Source organism: Callospermophilus lateralis, chromosome 7, assembly GCF_048772815.1.
Source record: "Callospermophilus lateralis isolate mCalLat2 chromosome 7, mCalLat2.hap1, whole genome shotgun sequence".
In the NCBI taxonomy this organism is placed as follows: domain Eukaryota; kingdom Metazoa; phylum Chordata; class Mammalia; order Rodentia; family Sciuridae; genus Callospermophilus; species Callospermophilus lateralis.
Genome location: NC_135311.1, coordinates 56,476,156 through 56,487,756, shown reverse-complemented (window position 1 = coordinate 56,487,756; position 11,601 = coordinate 56,476,156).

Sequence of the window (11,601 nt, the reverse complement as noted above, 5' to 3'; positions counted from 1 at the left end):
CAAGCAGATTGAATAAAAGGCACATACCATCACACTCGGCAATAAAGTATCATTTTAAAGGCACACAAAGTAAATATCTTAAACATCAAAAAATAGAATTCCAATCAATTAGAATAATATAGAATTTCAATCATTCTCCTTGGTTAAGAAATGTTAAAGCGGCTTTGGCTAGAGCTCAGTGGTGAAGCTGTCACCTAGCATGTTTGATTCTCATAAGCATACAAAAATAAATAAATAATGAGCAGGGGATACAACTCAGTTGGTAGAGTGCTTGCCTTGCACACACAAGGCCCTGGCTTTATTCCCCAGTACCACCTAATACATAGATAGATTCATAAATGCATTGTTCCCCTCTCAACTAAAAACAAAAACAAAAAAGAAGAAGATTTGGGCCTTTTGCAAATGCCTGTAATTCTATCACCTGGGAAAACTGATAGGCGCATCACAGTGCGTTCAAGGCCAGCCTCAGAAGAGTAGGTGCTAAGCAACTAAGTGTGACCCTGTCTCTAAATAAAAAACAAAGTAGACCTGGGAATGTGGCTGAGTGGTTGAGTTCCCTGAATTCAATCTCTGGAACAAAAGTTGAGAAAGAAAGAAAATTGAAAGCAACATAAACTAAAGAGGAAAGCCTAATGTTCATCATAAAGTAGCATCACCCGTGAAGAAGACAGAATGGACACCAGATATCCAACTGCCAACAGTCACATAGGTATCCAATTACCATATAGCATATCTAGGCCCACTCAGAAAGGAGGCATGGTAAGGATGGTGAAAAATCAGTCTTCAAGGTTTAGGAAAAGACTTCTTCAGTTTGTCTCTTTGTACTGGGGATTAAACCCATTGGTGCTCTACCACTGAGCCAGATCTCCCCAGCCCTTTCTGTTTTTTTTTTTTTTTTTTTTTTTTTTTTAATTTAAAGACAGGCAATGAATTACTTAGTTCCTCACTAAGTTGCTGAGGCTGGTCTCAAACTTGCCATCCTCCTGCCACAGTTTTCTTTTAATTTTTTAAAACAATGTAGGTACTGACTTTATTTTCTTTTCATTTGGCACTGGGGATGGAACCCAGGGGAGCTGTACCACTGAGCTACATCCCCAGTCCTTTTCATTTCATTCCAATTAGCTAAATAATTTATTCATTTATGTAGTTTTGGCACTGAGGATTGAACCCAGGGGCACTATAACACTGAGCTACACTGCCAGCCTATTTTATTTTCATTATTATTTTTTTTTATTTTGAGACAGGTTCTTAGTAAATTGCTGAGACTGGCTTCAAATTTGAGATCTTCTGGTCTTAACCTCCTAAGTAGATGGGATAACAAGGGTACACCATCACACCCCATTTCAAATTAAAAGTTTTAAAAGGTATAGCATTTGCCTAGCATGTACAAGGCCCTGGGTTTGATCCATAGCACCAAAAATAAATAAACCTGTAAATATGAAAGCTGTGTTCAAGGATACTTGTTAGAGGTTGTTTGTTTGTTTGTTTTTTCTGTGAATCTGATTATAGTTATTGTTTAGGAAAAAAATCCAAATGGTAATTCATATGATAAACACTTAGAAGAGCCATGGTTAAAATATATTGGTAATATGTTGTAACCAGCTATTAACAAGGTGATTTGGTTGTTTTTTTAGTGTCCAGAACTATGTCTGACAACATGTTAGTTTTTTTAATGATTTTAGTGTAATTTTGAAGCAAATATTAATAAACAGCCAAATAAATTGGGTTAATGTCTCTCTTCTAGAAATCCCTTGAGAATTTCTGGAGCCCTCTGTAATATCCCAATGTTAGCTCAAGGTCAAGTGACAATGTAGAATTTGATCCTAGAGAAGTTAGTCAACAATCTCAAAAGTGTTTAAAGCACTTAGGGAAAGTAGGGTCTTAGATCATTATAAAAGATAAGTCATTTAACCAGAGTGATGAAAGATTTAGAAAGCTAACACAGAAAGTTATGTCATAGGAAATAGTACTTCAACTTTTATCAGAGATGACTAAGTTTTCATTTTTTTCAAGTTATCAGAGACCTTTTAAAATACAACCTAAATCTCCAGAGGCTGAAGGTTCAAAGCCAGCCTCAGCAAAAGCAAGGCACTACTAAGCAACTCAGTGAGACCCTGTCTCTAAAGAAAATAAAAAATAGGACTGGGGATGGGGCTCAGTGGTCGAGTACCCCCCTGAGTTCAATCCCCAGTTTTTGCCCTCAGCCTTCTGGGAAGCTGGAATTACAGGCATGGCCCACTTCACCTGTCTTGAAATGCACTTCTTAGAGTGCAGCTCTTTGACAGCTGTTCATCTGGAACATTCACATGAAAGCCATCACAATTTTTAATTATCTTTGGTATCATTTGCCCACCAATTTCAAAATGTGCTTGAGAATGAACCATAATAGTCTTAGCTGGAGTGCAGAAGAAAGGCTCTCCTGGAGTTCCTTGGAATTTGTGGGTCTGATAATTTATTTTATTAATCTCTTGAGAACCAAAGGTAAAATCTTATGATCTTGTTTGGAAAGTCAGGGTTTTGGAAGCATTTCTTTTGGGTAAGGTGGTTGTTTTGGCAGAGTCCTCCTGAAAGTTCCTTTGATCAAACTATCAAGCTTAAGGATCTCCTCCTGCATGGTCCCCTGGCCTCCATTTTTGTCAGGTTTTTGGTACAAATAAATTTATTTTGATTTGCAGACTTTCACAGTAGCAGCATCAGCAGGGACACTGTGGTCATGGAATATTCTTAGCCATGGTTAGTGTTGGCTTCCTTGAGTTGTGTAAATCTGATGGCAATCATTTGGTATGCACATGACTGCTGGACTGTGTGTGTGTGTGTGTGTGTGTGTGTGTGTGTGTGTGTGTGTGTGTTGGTCACTGGGGATTGAACTTGAGGCATTTTACTACTGAGCTGCATCCTGAACACTTTTTCTTTTTTAATTTGAGAGAGGATCTCAGTATGTTATCCAGGCTGACTTGGAAGCTTGGATCCTCCTGCCTCAGCCTCCCAAGTTGCTGGTATTTTAGGTGTGCATCTTGGTACTGGACATAGAGCATTTAAAACCCTTGAGAGACTACATTGCACCAGGGAGGAAGTACCATACCTATAAGATGAATAATAGCCTTAGACTGAAAAATTCCTCTGGATGAAGCTTCCAGGGAACCCAGATTTATCTTGCTAAATATATCAATGACGTAAGGTGCACTCGTTGATAAGTGGCTCTCCTTTCTTCTTTAAAAACATTAGATTTTTATCAGAAATATCACTTTTTACTAGTTAGGGCACAAGTGACTTCCTAATGAACAGCAGGACAAAGAGATCACTTCTCCTCTGGAGTCCTCCTAGGCCAAATCCTCTCAGATTGCACTGCTAGTAAACAATTCAAAGTGTTCAAACTTTTTATAACAGTTGCTAAAATATTGATAAGTAATTTTCTTTCCAATTTAATGATTCCTAGCTGAGGTACAATTTTACTTACAAAAGAATGAAATCCTGAGCCCTTTCTGGTCATAGGTGCATTAATCCATTTTCTTTTACTGTTATAAAATACCTGACACAGGCTCAGTTTATATTTTTAAACAGATTAATTTATCCCACAGTTCTGAAAGATGCAAGGCCAAAATCAGGCAGCCCTCTTGGTTTGGCCTTTGGAAGAAAGCCAGAGCACAACCCGGGGCTCAGTCTCAGGCTTCTAAACAGCTCTCAGGAGGACTGATGCAGCATCCCAGGAGAGCCATTTCTTTCTAAGAACACACATCCAATAACTTCCTAGGAGATTCTGCCTCCTAAAATCACCACAATGAGGTTTATCTTTTTAATACATGAAGCTTTCTGATACATGAAACTGCACCAAACCATAGCATAGGGATACAACTTGATGTGACCAGAGCCATCTCAGTCATAACCGCCATTTTACCCACCAGTTAATCCTGACACACATCCCAAGCCCTAGAGGCCAACAAAGTCATTAACAATCACAGAAACATGTTGTCCCAGTCTCTGATTCCCAGACCTTTACTTTTCCTTTGCCATTTCTTTTGTACTGGGGATGTAATCCAAGGGTGTTTTACCCACCATCACTTTTTATTTTTTATTTTAAGACAGGATCTCCCTAAGTTGCTGAAGATCTTTCTGAGTTCCCTGGATGGCCTTGAACTTGCCATCCTCCTGCCTCAGCCTTCCTAGCTGCTGGGATTACAGGCATGACCCTACCCAGCCTGGCCTAACCTGTTTTTGAATATCCACTGACACTGACATGTCAGACACATTACTGTTTTTGAGAATGTCCAGGTATCATCCCAGTGGCAGTCCAGCATCTTGCTGCTGCCTGAGACATGCTTCTGTCCTTTAGTCTCCATAAATAGCACGAAATGCAATCCTGGGTCTATCTGTTCCTAGCATATGTCTCATGGACCCACCTTCCTTTGAAAGGATATATGTCACTTTGAGACAATTATCAAAGACCACAAGTATCCTGTAGTGTAGTACAGGGCCACATTTCTCTGAAGTACAAAACAGTTGGGCTTGGGAACACATGACAAACTAATCAGAGGTCAATTCATGTAGGACCTTAAGTTAGTGATGTCACTAGCTTTTTGATGGGCATCTCTGGCCTTTTCAGGTAGGAGACAGGATGAGCTACTGGGCTCTACCCACTTAGGTGGAAAATTTTATTTTATTTTTATTTTTTGATGTTGTTGTCACACAAGGTGAATCGTCTAGCATTCAAGAGAGAAAGGGTCAAGTGAATTCCATTATCCAACACTTGTTGGTGGTATGATGTCACAGTCCTTTACCACATCTGCCTCTGCAGGAGGATGTGTAGTTTAAGTTAGATTCAAACAAAAAAATTCTATGAATTTGATAAAGTAAACTCCATATATCATCTCTAATTAAGCAAGATTGAGTTCCTCTACAAATATACCCTAAGCATCTATTTTTGAACCCTGATGCAAAGAAAAGACCACCAACTCCAATTTTAAATTAAATTAAAGCAAGCTTGTGTTTGTGTACATGATGAGACTGATCAGTGGCTGTCCCTCCCAACACAGGCTAAAGACCAGGCCCTCAGCACTCCAGGAACAAGGTTTTTATAGCACACAAGTTGCAAAGGGGATGTCTTGAGAACTTACAGCTAACAGGATTTTGACAAGTATAATACAAAGGCAGATAATAGGTTAATGATCTACATGGAATGATATTTCAAAGTAGAAAGTAAATTTAAATTCCAATATTAGAATTTATGAGGCACCACTGAGATTTCAGAGAAGGTTGTTATCTGGTCAGGGAAAGCCAGGCATGGGTGAGTTCAAGGCACAGGTAGGAATTGTAAACAAGTTTAGAAATCACAGTAATTTATAATAAAACAGAAATGAACTTTTCATGGCTTTGTGATGAGATGGTTCTCAATCTTAAGATGGAATCAGGCTGTGTTCATCACTATCCATCCCATACAGAAAACTATAATTTATCTTATAGAGAGAAATTCTATTTGCCTCTAGAATTTCCTTTGAACCAATGCCTAGTTGTTAGTTTTCCTATGTGTGGTTGACAATATCATGGTTCTGTTTTGATTTTATTTGTATTGTTAAATATGAGGGAGAAATGCTAATTATCAGAATATACTTGAAAATACTTGAGTGTTCTTGGAAAATGACTAATTAATCCGTTGGATTGGTTAATCCACTGATCAGATTACAGCTCTCTTGATTTTATCATTTCTCCGCTTGCATTAATATAGCAGCTGTTTTTTTTTAAGTTTTAAAAAACATTTATTACAGTGTATTTTTACATACTTATATACTGTAATAAATTGTTCTATTTTGGGTTATCGTTTTCTTACGGTGACTAATGTATGAATCATACTTCCTCATGGGTATGTATGTGCAGGAAAGAACTCGGGGTTGCTACTATCTGTGGTTTCAAGCATCCACTGGGGTCTTAAAGTGTCCCCTGAGGATACAGGAGAGGGACTACTTTACTGGGATATGCCACATCGGAAATTGTTGGCAACAGTAAACCAAAGAGTTCATCGCTTGAATTCTCAAGTTTCTATCTATTTACTTAAAGAATTCACATGGATGTACCAATATTGTACCAGGAAGACGGTCGAGGAAGGCCAGGTTTGTCTGCATTAAGAAAAAAAAAATGCATGAAGGAAGAGAATTCTACGGTGGGGAAAAAAAAAAGCCTAAATTATTTGAAGCAACTTTTTTGGCTGGAGGCTACTTAACAGCAGGATGGTGTGCTGGGGCTACCGTGTGCACATATTCTATCACTCGATCCGCATCAATCGCCCTGTGCAGAACTGACCCATCAACCATGAAGAAACAGACTCGGAGAAGGCCCCCAGTAACAGTTTCCTACTTGGTTACTACCAACCTCCTGGAGGCAAGGGGAGGGCAACCAGGACTTCTGACTCCAAAACGTTTGCTTTTTGCTAATGGCCCCTAAAATTGTAAGTAAATCTTATGTAAATTTTTTCTAATCAAGCAAAGTGAGCAAGGACTTGAGGGGAACACCCAAAGCACAAAGGAAACAGATGCGAGTCCTTGCAGGTAGCTTTCCTCCCAGGTGTGCTATCTGTGGTGTGGCCCTTGGGTTCGCCACCAGCTCTCCCTGCAGACCTGGGCGTTATGAAGTCAGGGAATGGCTTTCTGGGGCAGCTGAGGAAGTCTGTACCTCCTGCAAGGACGTACATCTTCCCCATCTGCACAAAAGGGCACTTCCTCACTTTCCACCCGGTTTGCTCCAACCCCTTCCCCAACCCACCAGCTTCTCCAACTTCTTCCACGCTGCCCTAGTCAAGGGATCCAGGGCCATTCTAAGGTCTTGTTCCAGAAATAACAATGCACAAAAAGAGCTTGTGATGTGGGGGCACCTGTTTTGCCCACCTGGAAGGAAGTGGGGCCCCAGGAGCAGACAGGGCAGTGCCATCAGAGGAGTGATCAATGCTGACAGCACCAAGCTTCTGTGAGCTGCTAGAGACACAAATTCTTTGTCCCAACCCTGAGACTGTGAGAGTGGGACCCACGAATCTTTGTTGAAGAATTTCCTTGATGGCTTTTCAGGCATGCTAAAGTTTGGGGACCAAGGCATTTTGCTGAGGGGTGTGCCTTAGAAAGCACCTAGAAGCTCCTAAATTCTTCTTCCAGGTGGGGATAGGCTACTAAACACTGAAGTTTCCGCTGGGGGGGTGGTTGGTGACTTAAAGGGGCCTTAAAGGGTGAGTAACCCTTCTTAATACAGCAGCTTTTAAAAGACACCTCATATCCAAACCATAACTGGAACACATGCCTTTGACCCATGTACACTTCTGCCCAACTTCTCAAAGAGCTTATAGTTTCCACCCTCAGTGGATTATAGAGACTGGACTCTACCTGCTAAAGTCCTCTGACAAGACTGGTTTTAGCTGGGGTAATGGCAACTCATCACCTTGAACTAGGGAGAGCAGGGAGGTGGGGTTGGAGAGGTGCCCCCAGGGCAAAGCTTGCCAAGAGGCAGTTGGCAGGCTTGCATAATGTTTCAACATGGCCTGAGGTTGTTTTCATTTTCAGAAGGCTGTTGAGAGGACCAAGTTCCCCAGAATGGATTAACAAGAAATAGGGACACTATCAGAGGACTCAGTGGCACCAGGCAGGAAAGACTGGCTTGCACTTGAGTGACTTGGCACCCTGGGCAACTTGACTGGAGGCTGATGATTTGCACTACACAAAGGAGTAAAGCTTCTCTTGGGTCAGGGATATTTCTGTAGTGACAAGGGTAGCAAGACTGGCCATTAAGGCAGATGGGGAGTTGAGGCCCTGGGTTCCCAGAGATGACATGAGGCCAGGCTCTGCCTACAGCAGGAGTCATGGGAATTCTAGTCCAGGAAAAGCAAAACCCAGCAGGAAAGCTAGATTCACAAGCAAATAGGATCCAGTTTTCCAGTTTCATCTGCCCAGCAACCTCCAAGATGCTCCATATCTCAGGTGCAGAAACCAAGAACTTGGGGCCGGCACCTTCATATATAGCTGAAAGAGACCTCAAAGTGAGCCCTAAAAGACTCAAAGGCCAAAATCAGTTTGCATTCAAGTTCAAGCTCTCCAAGCATCAGGACACTACCCAAGGGCACCAACAGTGCTTCTTCCCCCACACACTGTGTCCAATAACATAAAGAAACAAACAGAAAATCACTTTATGGGGTGGGAGAGATCTAGTTTTGAATGAATTTTCAAGTCTGCTCCCCAGAGTCAGCACCAAAAACATAAAAATGAAATCCGAAGCCAGAGCCATCTATGAATCAGCCACTAGGGAGCAGGCTTGTCCCAGTGCATCCACTCTCCCCCAAGAAATTTTCTACTGCTGGGTTCTAGAGTCAGATTTCATTGTGCCCAGGAGAGGGAATGGTCAGCTTGTGAGTGGACTCTGCCTCAAGTCTGGGTTGTCCATTTTCCCTTAGCTGCTTTATTTTTCTGTCCCTTCTTCTCTTCCTTCTCCTCCTTATTGTCTTTTTGCCACTCTTTCTCCTCCCCCTTCTTCATGTCCTTCTTTCTTCATACTGGGCATTGAACTCAGGGTTGCTTAAGCACTGAGCCACATCCCCAGCTCTTTTTATTTTTTATTGAGGCAGGATCTCACTAAGCTACTTAGGGCCATGATAACTTGCTGAGCCTGGCTTTGAACTCATTATCCTTCTGCCACAGCCTCTGAAGCCACTAAGATTTCAGACACGTGCCATAACATTTGGCTCCCAGCCATATTTTATTTTGAGACAGGATCTCACTAAGTTTTCCAGACTAGCCTCAACCTCATGATCCTCTGGTTTCAGCCTCTTGAATAACTGGATTATAAGCAGATACCACCATGCTCAGTTTAAATGTTAGCCATGCTAAAAGCCACATATATTATTTGAGAGCATTTGGAAATAAGAAATGGAAAATCTAATTGTGAGATGAGGCTCAATTGTCATGTGTATCTTGTACACATGACAGTGTGCCACTGTGGAGTGAAATCAAGGGAAAGAAATAGATCAGAAGAGTCCAGGCTATTAAAAATATTGTGTAGTACCAGGTTTGGTGACATGCCTCTGTAATCCCAGCTACTTGGATAGTTCAAGATGCCCTCTTCCTAGCACCTCCCCCCCCAGCCCTTTTTTGTCAGAGTTTGACATAGAGTGGTGTCATTTTCATGGAAATTGTCCACCATTAGCTCCACCTGTAAGTACACAGGAGTTCACGGCTGATAGATATCCTCAGCAAGGACACAACCAATGTTGGTTTCCTTGAGTTGTCTGAAACTGATGGTAACCCTTTGGAGTGTGTGTGGTTGTAGGAAAGTGTTTAAAACCCTTTAAAACCAGGAAGGCAAGCATGGGGACTATAAAAGGAATAATTACCAATGGCTAAGAGATAGGTATGCTGATCCAGCTTGCTTGCATGATTATTTATTTATTTTTAGTTTTGAAGATTGAACCCAGGGGCACTACACAAGGGTAGTAAAAGGTCAGTCTTGCCAGTGTCAATACAATAACCAGCACACAGTCTTCAGATAAAGGAAAAAGAATGTTTATTACTTTGCAAGCAAAGGAGGAACATAGGGGACTCCTGTCCCAAAGGCTGTGATCTGCCCATCAGCAGGAATAGGTTGTTTTTAAAGAGGTGTTTCAGAGGAAATGAGATTAGAGAGGAGAAACCAGGAAGGAGAAGATCAGGGAAAGAGAGTTCAGGGAGGAGAAGGTTAGGGAGAATGTTTTGGGTGGGGGGGAAATGTAAGTTTCAAAGCCACAAGGTTTATAGTGAGAAACTGATGTGACTCCATTTTTGAGAAACCAGCCTCTACCTCAGAGCAAAGCCTGTCCAAGAAAGGGGGCATGACCCTTGTCCTTGGAAAAACCCACAGAGCACTTCTAGGCACATACCCATACTGCTGAGTTATCTACAAATAACAGGAGAGATCTGTGGTGCCAGGTGTCCCTGACTCAGTTAGGCTAGGTGAGGATCCATAGCAACCCCCTAGCAACCACCATTCAGCATGAGACAGGGAAAATACTGGGGATACCAGATGACCCTCTCAGTAGTTTATGGTGACTGATAATATGTTGGGAAACCATGTAGTTCAGCACATACTCCCCTCATTGATCAAAGCAATCAGTTCAAAAGAATCTCCCTCTTGTACTCACCAATCACCCCTACCCAACTTGTTCCCACCAGTGAATGTGCTAATCCTGTTTTAGAGTTGTTTTATGATTTTTCTCGTGGCATGTGATGATTTACTAAGAGTGTATAAAACTGCTCAAACCCTGGGCTCAGGGCCTCTCAGTGTCACAAATTGCTGTGTGTGCAGAGGACTCAGCTAGCTCGCAATAAATGCCTCTTTGCTGCTTACATTGATCTCAGTCTCTGTTGGTCTTTTGGGGGTCCCAAACTGGAGCATAACAATAATAAAAGAGCATCAAGTGAAGCCCTGTTACACATTCCCAGTCCCCTCTTTTTTGGAGGAACTGGAGATTGAATGCAGGTTGTTTGATCACTGAGCACATCCCTAGTCCTTTATGTTTTTATTATGAGACAAAGTCTCACTAACTTGCCCAAATTGTCCTTAACCTTGCAATCCTCCTGCCTCAACTCCTGAGTTGGTTGAATTACAGGTGTGTGCCACTGTGTCAACTACAACCACTTTGTTTTTAAACACCCACCCAAAAATTTTCTTCAGTATAAGAAGATAACATGAGTCACTTTTTTAAAAGGAGAGAGAGAGAGAGAGAGAGAGAGAGAGAGAGAGAGAGAATTTTTTTTAGAGAACATGTTTTATTTAAAGGATATAACAGAAACAAACTTCTCTCATCACAACATCATACATGTATTCTGTAGGAGAGAGAATTTTATAATATTTATTTATTTTTTTTTTGGTTTTTGGTGGACACAACATCTTTATTTTATTTTCATACGGTGCTGAGGATCGAACCTAGCGGCCCACACATGCCAGGTGAGTGTGCTACCACTTGAGTCACATCCCCAGCCACAAGTCACTTTTTTCTTTTTCTTTTATTTTGGCACCAGGGGTGAACCCAGGGAGAGTTAACCAATGAACCATATTTCTAGTATTTTTCAATTCAGTAAATACAACCTAATGGAAGAGATTGAAGTTAAGTTAGAAGTGAAAGATGGAGACCAGGCAGAGATATATAAGGGAGTTTATTTTTCAGACTTGACAAGGAAAGGCCATCTCTCTATAAAGAGAGGGCAAAACAGGCTTGAGTTCTGGGTCTTTTATGGGGTAGGCTCAGGAATCAAAGCTAAGTGGGTCCCAACGCTGGTGGTTAAGGGTCAGGTTGGTATGAGGGGGTGGTGAGCCTTTCTCAGAAACACCCTTGGGTGGGAAAGTGAAGCTTTTTCCTGAGATGGCAGCTGTCAGTTAAGATGGCCATCCAGGTACTCAGCAAGAACCTTATATTCCCTCTTTTTTGTTTTTTGTTGGGCCCCATAGGGAACAGAAATGTAGGCCAATCTTCTCTAACTGCTTCATGCTGTGAAGGGGCAGGGTTTGAATCATTGGGACAATGGGGGAGGTTCAGTGGTGGTGAAATGCTGTCCCAGGTGGCCCAGTTTGGGTGAGAGATTGGTATTCCTTCAGCAGAGGAGA